The sequence below is a fragment of the Pelobates fuscus genome, chromosome 12 (assembly GCF_036172605.1).
Source record: "Pelobates fuscus isolate aPelFus1 chromosome 12, aPelFus1.pri, whole genome shotgun sequence".
NCBI classification, from domain to species: Eukaryota; Metazoa; Chordata; class Amphibia; order Anura; family Pelobatidae; genus Pelobates; species Pelobates fuscus.
Genome location: NC_086328.1, coordinates 55120601 through 55134109, shown reverse-complemented (window position 1 = coordinate 55134109; position 13509 = coordinate 55120601). Strand labels below are relative to the sequence as shown.

At 48.2% G+C, this 13509-nt stretch overlaps 3 pseudogenes; all 3 read right to left on the bottom strand.

The window, feature by feature from the left end:
• Nucleotides 1-58: 58 nt before the first annotated feature.
• Nucleotides 59-177, bottom strand: LOC134580133 (5S ribosomal RNA; annotated as a pseudogene).
• Nucleotides 178-554: 377 nt separating this feature from the next.
• Nucleotides 555-673, bottom strand: LOC134579925 (5S ribosomal RNA; annotated as a pseudogene).
• A 620-nt stretch (nt 674-1293) lies between these two features.
• On the bottom strand, nt 1294-1412 carry LOC134579797 (5S ribosomal RNA; annotated as a pseudogene).
• Nucleotides 1413-13509: the final 12097 nt, after the last annotated feature.

Below are 13509 nucleotides of genomic sequence, written 5' to 3'. Positions count from 1 at the left end.
GGATAGGGAAAAAAGTGGTCTGATTATGACATCATAATGCAAAAAAGAAATAAACAAAAGCTTACGGCACCTGAGGTTCCTAATTGGTCTCCCATACAAGTACTAATTAGCCCCAAGTCTGGATGGTTTCCGAGATCTGACGAGATCAGGCATTTTCAGACTTGTATGGCCGTAAGTGAAATTAAGAAAATGCGATCTCGCTAATGTTGGTAGTATATCAAACTCTGGTTGCGACAAAAGACTAGACGCTTCTGGATAGGGAAAAAAGTGGTCTGATTATGACATCATAATGCAAAAAAGAAATAAACAAAAGCTTACGGCACCTGAGGTTCCTAGTTGGTCTCCCATACAAGTCCAAACGAGGCCCGAGTCTGGATGGCTTCCGAGATCTGGCATTTTCAGACTGGTATGGCCGTAAGTGAAATTAAGAGAATGTGATCTCGCTAATGTTGGTAGAATATCAAACACTGGTTGCAACAAAAGACAAGACGCTTCTGGTTAGGGAAAAAAGTGGTCTGATTATGACATCATAATGCAAAAAAGAAATAAACAAAAGCTTACGGAACCTGAGGTTCCTAATTGGTCTCCCATACAAGTACTAACCAGCCCCGAGTCTGGATGGTTTCTGAGATCTGATGAGATCAGGCATTTTCAGACTGGTATGGCCGTAAATGAAATTAAGAGAATGCGATCTCGCTAATGTTGGTAGAATATCAAACACTGATTGCGACAAAAGACAAGACGCTTCTGGATAGGGAAAAAAGTGGTCTGATTATGACATCATAATGCAAAAAAGAAATAAAAGAAAGCTTACGGCACCTGAGGTTCCTAGTTGGTCTCCCATACAAGTACAAACCAGGCCTGAGTCTGGATGGCTTCCGAGATCTGGCATTTTCAGACTTGTATGGCCGAAAGTTAAATTAAGAAAATGCGATCTCGCTAATGTTGGTAGTATATCAAACTCTGGTTGCGACAAAAGACAAGCTGCTTCTGGATAGGGAAAAAAGTGGTCTGATTATGACATCATAATGCAAAAAAGAAATAAACAAAAGCTTACGGCACCTGAGGTTCCTAGTTGGTCTCCCATACAAGTACAAACCAGGCCTGAGTCTGGATGGCTTCTGAGATCTGGCATTTTCAGACTAGTATGGCCGTAAGTGAAATTAAGTAATTGCGATCGCGCTAATGTTGGTAGAATATCAAACTCTGGTTGCGACAAAAGACAAGACGCTTCTGGATAGAGAAAAAAGTGGACTGATTATGACATCCTAATGAAAAAAAGAAATAAACAAAAGCTTACGGCACCTGAGATTCCAAGTTGGTCTCCCATACAAGTACTAACCAGCCCCGAGTCTGGATGGTTTCCGAGATCTGACGAGATCAGGCATTTTCAGACTGGTATGGCCGTAAATGAAATCAAGAGAATGCGATCTCGCTAATGTTGGTAGAATATCAAACACTGGTTGCGACAAAAGACAAGAAACTTCTGGATAGGGAAAAAAGTGGTCTGATTATGACGCTTCTGGATAGGGAAAAAAGTGGTCTGATTATGACATCATAATGCAAAAAAGAAATAAACAAAAGCTTACTGCACCTGAGGTTCCTAGTTTGTCTCCCATACAAGTACTAACCAGGCCCGAGTCTAGATGGCTTCCAATATCTGACATTTTCACACTGGTATGGCCGTAAGTGAAATTAAGAGAATGCGATCTCTCTAATGTTGGTAGAATATCAAACACTGTGTAACGGATCGCCTGGCACCCCGACTTGGTACCTCCGTTAATGGATGCTCCTAGTGCTTTCTGAGGACTCCAAGCACTCTGGCAGACACCACAATCACCGAATCCGAGAAACCTTTAAATTCTCCCAAGCATATGAATGCTGTAGACCATTGAATAGGAACCATACGAATAGGCTTGTACTCCTAGCAGTCAACTGGAACAGCATGCAATAAATCCTTCCCCCAATAATGAGACGACACATCACTTTGAGGGTAAAACAGGAACTCTGGACTGGCTCATCCAGCCTGGCTTTTATTTCCATCTCACACATACTGGCCACACCCAGGGGGAGGCATAAAATAACCAATCCGAGATATGGTACAACCCACACATCCCCTCCCCTTAGCCTGAGAGATAATCCACTTAATATACAGTTTAAAACATAACTTTTACACAATATCTGTAACTTCAAAACCATACATCACATTCACATACAAATCACATATTCAGACTCAGCATACTTTAAACATAAACACTTCCAAAATTCAGGCAAATCCCTCCAGTGGATCAAAAGTTAGCTGGAGGTCCCTTCATGACCGACCGCAAGCACAATTTCCTGCCCAAATCAGTTCCATAGATTTGGGCTGTGCGGTCGGTCAATTTCATGCGGAAAAACATTTTGAACGGGACTTAGTCTCTGGAGCTGCAAGTTCCGTATGGGAGAAGGTAAGGGTCAGCGGTGTTCGGTAAAATGTGTAGCCGATTACAGTTCCACAGAATCTTTAGCATACACCGCTGACCGCGTTCGACTGAACAAAGATGGCCGCCGCCACGTGCAATTAACCTGCAGTAACCTCACAGCCTGGGAGGTAAATTGCCTGCATACTTTAACTTCTGGGTGGTCCGCCTGTGTGGTACTTGGTTCAGTAAACCCTATTTACTGAACCAAGTGGGAGAAAGCCAGGAACAAGTAATTTTACAGGTCTGGGGACATAGTCTTAAAGGGGTATCGTTCAGCAAAGTCACAATATGTCCCCAGACGGTTCTTAAAGGGCCATACACACCCAATAAAAGTGTCAGGGTTCTCACCTGTGAGACAGACGGCCAGACGTGGTCGCTCCTGGAATTCCCAACAGGGGACTTGAACCAGGGAACTTATCAATCCTAGTCCTGCTTTCTGCCTCTGAGCCACAGCAGCTTTACACAGAGACTACTGATTCCGGTCTTGTTCATCCTGGCATGGCTACTACACCGGGGGCTGCACCTTGACTTGTCTGTGTCTCACCTGACTCTGATCGATCATCAGCAGGGTATTTAAACCCAGCCTCGCCCTATGCTCAGTGTCAAGTCTTTGATCTAGTGTTCCTGTGTCGTACCAGTTTATCTGCTTCATATATTTGACTTCGGCTTCTGACTACGTCTATTCTGACCTCTGGCATCCCTTGACTTCAGCTACTCCTCGTTGTTCCTGACCTCTGGCATCCTTTGACCTCGGCTATCCCTCGACTATCCTGCTGCTTCAGTCCTTGCCTGTCCTGTGTATTTGGTACTGCATCCTGCACAGCCCCCGTGCACAGACCCACAGGCCAGGTGAATTCTTACCTGACCACCTCGGCCTGTGGCTATCTGCAAGGGTGAGCAACATATCTGCGCTACAGACTCCCAACTCAGGTAAGACCCTGACAAAAGACTTGACAAATATGGAGTCCGCAGAGATGTGCTCACCCTCACTCCAGCAAGTGTCCAGCCTGGCCCAGACTGTTTCGGAGTTGCAGCAAGACATTTTTTCTCTTAAAGGCGCAGTACATCCAGCTCCGGAACCCTTTGTCATCATGCCCGACAGATTTGATGGTAACTACACGTCCTTTCAGTCATTCAGGATGGATTGCGAGGTATTGTTTTCTTTAAAGCCTCGAACTTACGCCACGGATTTCATCAGGGTCAGAGCGGCTATCAACCTGTTGTCTGGACGCATCAAAGTTTGGTCTTACCAAATGTTGCAGAGGAAGAGTCCTGTCCTTGTCAGCTGGGAATCCTTTATTATTGCTATGGACTCACCGTGCAGGACCACTAAGCCCAAGCCAGCTCCACCTACTAAAAAATCGCGGAGTCTACGTAACCAAGGAACCGAGTACTATCACCACACCCCAGTGATGCCCTCTTATGATCCAGCTTCTAATGGCACTACGGTCTGTAAAAAAGACCTAGAAGTGTTCGAAAAAGCACTGCTAGCTACGAGCACTGTTCCTGCCGAAGTTGTGAAAGTCCTTGCCACCTGTACCCGGAACCTAAAAAACCTGGACAGATCGTCAGCCGTACCAGAAGCTGGTACTGGGAAATCCCGAGTGTAGCGGCACCCCGGTGTAGTAGGGGTTTACGCTGCTGAGAAGGTGTCCTTTCCCCCAAGCACGAAGTCAGCTAAAGCATAACAGGTTCCCCATAATTACGACTCCAAGTAATAGCCATCCCCTCCAAGCACGAGACGAGACTCTGTGTTGAGGGTCAAAGTAGGAATAATGTTTATTCTGCAACTCGGGCTTTTATGCCGTACAACAACTCCTCCCCGTATCCGGAGGAGATAATACATTTACAGTGGGAGTCACTCCCACTGTACCGAGCAGAATATTTCACAAATATTACAAGTTTAATAACACACACAATATATAACGAAAATGCAATGTGCTACGTGTATTAGGGAACGGAGATCTAAGGGAACAATATACGTGAAAATCCCCTAGATCGGTTGGGCCGTTCGCTAGATACACGTTTGCACCATTTACTCAGGAACCATATAACATAAACAAAAACTCTCTCTTGGATCTGGTGTCTCTATTTCGGTACTTTGGATCTGTCGACCAGTATGGGCGTACGTTACCGGTAAGGTTGAAATTCGTCGTGTGGAAAGTTCGTGAGTGTTCGTCATTAGTTCATGCGGTCAAAATGGCCGCGACCCATTGTTCTTTCCACGTGGCGGCGTGTACCGTACGGATCCACAAGTACCCGAAATCCACAATAATCCAAATACAACGGCAATTCTCCGAGATGGTATCTGTCACTCCAAAAGGGGTCTGTCACACGGCTCCCTCCTAGTGGTACACTCCGGCAGACCTGGCTTGATCCTTTCGGATTAACTTAGGGATGACCGGAATTCACTTATCCGGAGAATTGTCAAGTTGTCGAGACAGCCCATCGGCGTTGCCGGGTCGATAGCTGATGGTGAAATTGTACGTTTGCAGGGCCAAGCTCCATCTTAGCAATCGGCCATTGTCTCCTGCGACCCGGTTAAGCCATACCGATGGGTTGTGGTCAGTTACCAAGAAAAATTCTTGTCCATACAGATAAGGAGTTCGTTTTTTCAATGCCCATACCAGGGCCAGGCACTCTTTCTCTACGGCCGCATAACTCACTTCCCTCGGTAACAACTTTCGGCTGAGGTATGCGACCGGATGCTCTTTTCCATCTTCCCCGATTTGGCTCAGAACAGCCCCCAGTCCATACATGGAAGCGTCTGTATGTACAAGGAAACGTTTGTTAGGTACTGGGGCAGCCAAGACAGGAGCATTAACAAGAGCATGTTTGAGGGATTGGAATGCGGCTTCGCAAGCGGGAGACCACAGGACCTGTCTAGGTAAATTCTTCTTGGTCAAGTCAGTCAAGGGCTTGGCTACCGTACTATAATCAGGGACAAAGCGCCTATAATACCCGGCGGTCCCTAAGAAGGCCAATACTTGGGTCTTGGTATTAGGTGTGGGCCAGTTCGCTACTGCTTCAACCTTGGCAGGCTCCGGCCTCTGGTTTCCACACCCTACTCGGTGACCCAGGTATTGGACCTCGGCCATTCCTAAATGGCACTTCTCGGGTTTTAGTGTCAGGCCCGCGGCCCGAATCTTATCTAGTACTACTCCTACGTGGACTAAATGTTCTTCCCAAGACTCACTGTAGATCGCAATGTCATCCAGGTATGCACACGCAAACTCCTGGAATCCATCGAGGAGCCGATCCACCATTCGCTGGAACGTAGCCGGGGCATTTTTCATCCCGAATGGCATGACCTTAAATTGGTATAAGCCAAACGGGGTGACAAATGCCGACTTGGGGACGGCATCCTCGGCCAGGGGAATCTGCCAATAACCCTTGCAGAGGTCTATGGTAGAGAGATAATTACCCCTGGCTATGCGATCTAATAATTTGTCTACCCGGGCATGGGGTAAGCGTCAGTGGTAGTCTTTTCGTTCAGTCGTCTGTAGTCGACGCAGAACCGAGTGGTTCCGTCTTTCTTGGGGACTAGGACTACGGGAGAGGCCCAGGGACTGTCTGATGGCTCAATGACCCCCAGCTGGGTCATTTCCCGTATTTCCTTTAGCATCCCGTCCCGGACGGCTTCCGGAATACGGTAAGGGGGTTGTCGGAGGGGGGCCTGCCCTGGGGTTTCTACTTTGTGCATGGCCAGGGTGGTGTATCCTGGCTCCTGGGAGAAGGTACTCTGTTTTTCCCATAGGAGCTGTCTAGCTTGCTCTAGCTCAGTAGGGTTCAGTCGCTCTCCCAGCTTCACTAGGCTAACTGGGTCGGGGTGAGTCTCCCTTTCTAGCAGGTCAGGTAGGGGTAAATTTTCGGGGTCATCCGTAGCTGGGGCACAAACAGCGTTAATATCTTCCTGTCGTTCTTGGTATTCCTTCAACATGTTCACATGAAAGGATCGTTGGATCCTTTCATCTGCACAGCTGGCAATAAGGTAGGTGGTATCACAGAGTTTGTTGTCCTTCACCGGTTTTAGCACCAATACCTTCTGCCCTATGTGGAATAGTCGTTGCCGGGCACCCCTATCGTACCATCGTTTCTGTCGCCCCTGGGCCGCCTGGAGATTCTCCCTTACCAATAGGGAGAGTTGCTCCATGCGGTCCCGGAGTTCCAGGACATATGGCACAATAGGCGTCCCTGCCTGTTCGGTTTCCCCTTCCCAGTGGTCCCGAATGAGATCGAGGGGTCCTCGCACCCTCCTCCCATACAATAACTCAAAGGGAGAAAAACCCGTAGATTCTTGGGGGACCTCCCTATACGCAAATAACAGGTGGGGTAAGAATCTCTCCCAGTCTCTGCAACCGTCCGTAAAGGTCCTCAACATTTGTTTGAGAGTCCCATTAAAGCGCTCACAGAGACCGTTAGTTTGGGGGTGGTACGGGGAACTGAGCAGGGGTTTAATGTGGCACACTTTCCATAACTGCTGTGTGAGTAAGGCAGTGAACTGGGTTCCCTGGTCGGATAGGATTTCTTTAGGGAACCCCACCCGAGTGAATATCCTAACCAATGCATCGGCTACCGTCTCAGCTTCAATATTTGGCAGGGGTACTGCCTCGGGGTACCGGGTCCCATAGTCCACCACAGTAAGAATGTACTTCTTACCGGATGGGCTAGGTCGCGCTAGGGGGCCTACAATGTCGACGGCGACCCTATAGAAAGGTTCCCCAATGATCGGCATCGACATTAATTTAGCCTTTGGGCGATCTCCCCTCTTACCCACCCGTTGGCAAGTGTCACAGGTTCTGCAGTATTGTCGCACGTCCCAGTTAAACCCTGGCCAGAAGAAATTCTGGGTAATCCTATGGCCCGCGCGACGTACTCCTAAATGGCCAGCTAAGGGTATATCGTGAGCGATCCTCATGATCTCTTGTCGGTATTTTTTCGGTAGCACTAGTTGCTTCTGCGGGACGGGGTTTTTACCTGTTGCGGGCTCCTGGGGGATCCTATACAGTCTATCCCCCACCCACTCGTAGCTTTCCCCATCTGTCCCCGGTTCCCCTTTATCTGCCTTATCCCTATACTTTCGTAGAGTGACGTCTTCCCGCGTCTCCCTCCCAAAAGTCTCAGGGGTATCCCAGTCTAAGGGGGTCTGTCCTAAGGTCACAGTCGGAGGGTTAGATCTTACCTGGGTCTCCGCGACCGGCGGGCCGATTCCAATAGCACGAGCCTGAGCCCGGGTGGTGACAGGGCAGGCTCCAGCAGGGCCTTGAGGGGCAAAAGCGAACAACAGCGGGGCTAAATCATTTCCCAAGAGTACTTCCGCTGGTAGCCCTTTCATCAGGCCCACATTCACTTGGCCAGCACCCACCCCCCAGTCCAAATGCACTCGGGCCGTGGGGAGACGATGCACCGCACCCCCGGCCACTCTAACGGCCACCGTTTGGCCAGTATGTTCTTTTTCTGGGACCAGGTCGTGTTGGATCAATGTTAGGGTGGCCCCAGTGTCTCGTAATCCACTGACAACTTGTCCATTTACTCAGACTGTTTGTCGGTGATGTTGACGGTTGTCTACGGCAGCCGCATATAGGGGGTTGGCCTCGTGCAAAATTTCCCATTGCTCTTCCCCCAGGGGCTGGGCTTCAATGCAATGGGCCCCTGAGGTAAAGGGCCGGGTGTTACCTTCAGCGGGCTTCCTCCAAGAAGCTTGTCGAGCTGGATCTAGTGGGCATTTGTCTCTCAGGTGGCCCCCCTGTTGGCACCTATGGCACCGCCGGCGGTCCGGGACACTGGACTGGGCGAAGCGGGAGGGAGTGTTGTAGCTAGGTTGATTAGCGGGGGTGGTTGGAGTAGGGCCGACTGGGCGGCTTTCTACTCGGGGAGCTGCCTTTTGGACCGAGGGGTCGGGTTTGCGGGCGTCTGCATACTCGTCGGCCAGCCGGGCGGCTTCGGGTAGGGTAAGTGGTCGCCTATCCCGAATCCACTCTCTGAGCTCCTTGTCCACCTTTTCAAAAAAATGCTCCAACAAAAACAATTGTAATACCTCCTCCGCGGTGGTAGCTTGGCACCCATCCATCCAGTGGCCAGCCGTGCGTTGTAGTCGGCAGGCCCATTCGGTGTAGGAGTCACCGGTTTGCTTTCGGGATTCCCGGAAGCGTCTCCGATATGCTTCGGGGGTTACCGCATATCGGGACAATAGAGCTTCCTTGACCAATCGATAATTTCCCACCTCATGGTCCGGGATCGCCCGGAAAGCATCACTGGCTCGTCCGGCTAATTTGCCAGACAAAATTTTAACCCACTCCTCGGAGGGTACTTTATGTAAGGCACATTGACGCTCAAAATCCGCTAAGTATTGGTCAATCTCCCCCTCTGTTTCTACGAAATTTTTTAAAGCGGCAAAGTGTACTTTCCTCTTTTCCTCGGGAGTTTGAAAAGTCCCAGCAATTGGACTGGCGCTGGTTGAAGTCTGGCGCCGGTTGGTATCGACCGCCGCAATTACTTGAGTCACGATCCTAGGTGAGGGGTTTGGTCCGTAGTGAGCCAGCCTTACCCTCACCTCGTGGTCGAATCGTTCGTCTTCCGGGGTTCGGACCAATGCGATCTCCGGTTCTGGGTTTGGTTCGACACCCAGTTCGCCATTCTGTTCAGCTAAGTCCAATGCGACCAATTCTGCCAAAATGTCTCTTTTCTTTTTGTTGCTAGCCGAACGACCACGGCTCTCCAACAAGTCTTTTAGGGTAGATCGTTTCAACCTTCCGTAGTAGGCCTCCATCCTGATTGCTCTCGGTAGCTGTCCTTCTGGGGTGAAAGAACGATCCCACTGCTGCCACCAATTGTAGCGGCACCCCGGTGTAGTAGGGGTTTACGCCGCTGAGAAGGTGTCCTTTCCCCCAAGCACGAAGTCAGCTAAAGCATAACAGGTTCCCCATAATTACGACTCCAAGTAATAGCCATCCCCTCCAAGCACGAGACGAGACTCTGTGTTGAGGGTCAAAGTAGGAATAATGTTTATTCTGCAACTCGGGCTTTTATGCCTGTAACGGATCACCTGGCACCCCGACTGGGTACCTCCGTTAATGGATGCTCCTAGCGCTTCCTGAGGACTCCAAGCACTCTAGCCGACACCACAATCACCGAATCAGAGAAGCCTTTAAATTCTCCCAAGCGTATGAATGCTGTAGACCATTGAATAGGAACCATACGAATAGGCTTGTACTCCTAGCAGTCAACTGGAACAGCATACAATAAATCCTTCCCCCAATAATGAGACGACACATCACTTTGAGGGTAAAACAGGAACTCTGGACTGGCTCATCCAGCCTGGCTTTTATTTCCAACTCACACATACAGGCCACACCCAGGGGGAGGCATAAAAGAACCAATGACATAGATGTTACCTCCCACACATCCCCTCCCCTTAGTGTGACACATAATCCCATTATGCATACAGGGTAAAATATACTTTTACACAACTTTCATAACTTTAAAACCATACATCACATTCACATAAAAATACATATCCACAATCAATCCATTCAGGGGAACAACATATAAAAAAATGGCATGAATCCGACCAGGGGTTCAAAAGTTACTAAAAGTATCTTTTGTTCCTTTCTGGCTGGCAGAAAAACATCCCCACAATGCACCCTGGTTTCCTCCCTTCTGCCCTGGAGTTAATTGGAGAAGTAATCCAATTACCCAGGACTAAAGGCAGACTCCATTAACCACATGGTTGCAAAACAACATAAAACACTTTAAAATACATAAAGTCACATTTACACATAACACACAGACATTTCACCTATCCCCAGATAGCTGGGATCTGCACGCACAAAACTACCGAATAGCGCGCAGATCCTACTCACACAGTACAATTGCCATGGAGCTAAAGTCTTTCCCATTGTCTTTCATTATATGAATAGGCTCCATGGTATGGCTATCTGGGGTATCACATTCCCATAAAGTCTGGTCCATAGTCCAAAGGCAAGAGGCGGGCAATCAGCCCCCTCCAAGGACACGTGGCGAGGTCGGTTTCGCCACAATGCCGTCCAACAACTCCTCCCCGTATCCGGAGGAGATAATACATTTACAGTGGGAGTCACTCCCACTGTACCGAGCAGAATATTTCACAAATATTACAGGTTTAATAACACACACAATATATAACGAAAATGCAATGTGCTACGTGTATTAGGGAACGGAGATCTAAGGGAACAATATACGTGAAAATCCCCTAGATCGGTTGGGCCGTTCGCTAGATACACGTTTGCACCATTTACTCAGGAACCATATAACATAAACAAAAACTCTCTCTTAGATCCGGTGTCTCTATTTCGGTACTTTGGATCTGTCGACCAGTATGGGCGTACGTTACCGGTAAGGTTGAAATTCGTCGTGTGGAAAGTTCGTGAGTGTTCGGTCATTAGTTCATGCGGTCAAAATGGCCGCGACCCATTGTTCTTTCCACGTGGCGGCGTGTACCGTACGGATCCACAAGTACCCGAAATCCACAATAATCCAAATACAACGGCAATTCTCCGAGATGGTATCTGTCACTCCAAAAGGGGTCTGTCAAACCGAGCTAATAAGGGATTCCATACTGAGGACTTTCACTATGGGGACTCAATGGATTCTGATAGTGACTCTGGAGATGCGGATTATTTCGATGGAGAACCTACTTACGCCCAGAGGTCGTTTTTAAAGGGGGGGGTACTGTCAGGGTTCTCACCTGTGAGACAGACAGCCAGACGTGGTCGCTCCTGGAATTCCCAACAGGGGACTTGAACCGGGGAACTTATCAATCCTAGTCCTGCTTTCTGCCTCTGAGCCACAGCAGTTTTACACAGAGACTACTGATTCCGGTCTTGTTCATCCTGGCATGGCTACTACACCGGGGGCTGCACCTTGACTTGTCTGTGTCTCACCTGACTCTGATCGATCATCAGCAGGGTATTTAAACCCAGCCTCGCCCTGTGCTCAGTGTCAAGTCTTTGATCTAGTGTTCCTGTGTCGTACCAGTGTTCCAGTTTATCTGCTTCATATATTTGACCTCGGCTTCTGACTACGTCTATTCTGACCTCTGGCATCACTTCGGCTACTCCTCGTTGTTCCTGACCTCTGGCATCCTTTGACCTCGACTATCCTGCTGCTTCAGTCCTTGCCTGTCCTGCGTATTTGGTACTGCATCCTGCACAGCCCCCGTGCACAGACCCACAGGCCAGGTGAATTCTTACCTGACCACCTCGGCCTGTGGCTATCTGCAAGGGTGAGCAACATATCTGCGCTACAGACTCCCAACTCAGGTAAGACCCTGACAAAAAGTTAATAAGTTTTTAGGGGCACAATCTTACAGGGGCCATAGTCATGAGGAAGGAGGCTGGCAAATAGGCTTCTCCACAATCCAGGGAAGCAGGGCAATTTTCCATTTAAAGGGCCAGTTACAAACAGCGATTTGTAACAACATCCATAAAGGGCCTATTAACTTGCGGTCAGAGAAGTGTGAGCACTTAATAGCCGACACACTTGTCTCTGGGGTGGTCCATTAGTTCGGTAGTTTCCATTTGTATAGAGTACGGATGGAAACTACCGAATAACATACGATTAATGCATATAAGTACCATGCAATGGGGAAAAAAAAAACACACAAATACAATAACGAATACAGTCACATAGGAATGTTACAGGACAGGCTTAATACATTCCGCTACATGCATTTTTTTTAAAGGGGCCCCATCAGCGTGCAAGTGGGTCTGGGCGGCCGGGCCGCCGGTTCCATGACAACCGTCATGGTTGTCACCCGCTGATGGCGGCCCTGCAGGTGCATATACTACATCCCCATAATCAATGATTGGCATCAGCATTTGCTGTACAATCTTTTCCTTTACTGTAGGGTTTAGGCAGGATTTGTTTCTATTTATTTTTTTTTTTGTCTTGCCCTGCATGCTAAAGTTAGTTGTTCCCAGCCCCACTCAACATTGTTGGCTCGTTAACTTAAATGTTATTTCACCTATCTGCATACCCTCTTATTTTATTGATACCGACCCGAATGTCTTGCTTGACCAATCCTCACCTCCTCTGTGCATCTCCATTCCATAGCTTTATTGCATGCCTTTTTGACTATATCATCTCTGTCTTCCACAGTCTGAGTTAAAAAAAAATCCCTGTTGGAAACCACACAGTTCTCAGTTCTCAGTTCACAGTTGCAGATGATCGGGCCCATCAGGTAGCCCATGCGGTTAGGGCCACCCAATGGAAATGAATATCATCATCAGAGTGGTCCCGGTAACAGCGCGACCGGGCCCCCTCTGATGATGTCAGACCCTCAGAAAAAGTAACTGCCGTGGTCACTCCTCCCAGCAACCACCAGGAGCCGCGCAGGAGGAAGTAGAGGGAGTCAGAGTGGTAATTCTAACTCCCATCAACCTGAGCCACCACTGGACCCAAGGAAGTCACCCTCCTGCACCTAAAAGGTAGGTAATAGGAGGGTGACTAAAATATTTTGCATTGGTGTGTGTGTGTGTATGAGTATGTGTGTCTATGTGTGTCTATGTGTGTCTATGTGTGTCTATGTGTGTCTATGTGTGTCTATGTGTGTCTATGTGTGTCTATGTGTGTCTATGTGTGTCTATGTGTGTCTATGTGTGTCTATGTGTGTCTATGTGTGTCTATGTGTGTCTATGTGTGTCTATGTGTGTCTATGTGTGTCTATGTGTGTCTATGTATGTGTCTGTATATGTGTGTCTCTGATGTGGGATTATTAAAAATCTTTATTGTACTTGTATTGAATTATTGTACTAACTCCATTTTAACCTTATACTGTGATGATCCTCCATTTTGTCCTCCTAACCTGACTTCTTCAATCCTCCATTTTGTCCTCCTAACCTGACTTCTTCAATCCTCCATTTTGTCCTCCTAACCTGACTTCTTCAATCCTCCATTTTGTCCTCATGACTTAACTTGTTCATTTTAAAACTACCTTACGTGACTGAACTTCTCAACCCAATTAGTATAGTAGACAAAGAATGTGTTCCCTGCAAGGACAAGCACCAGG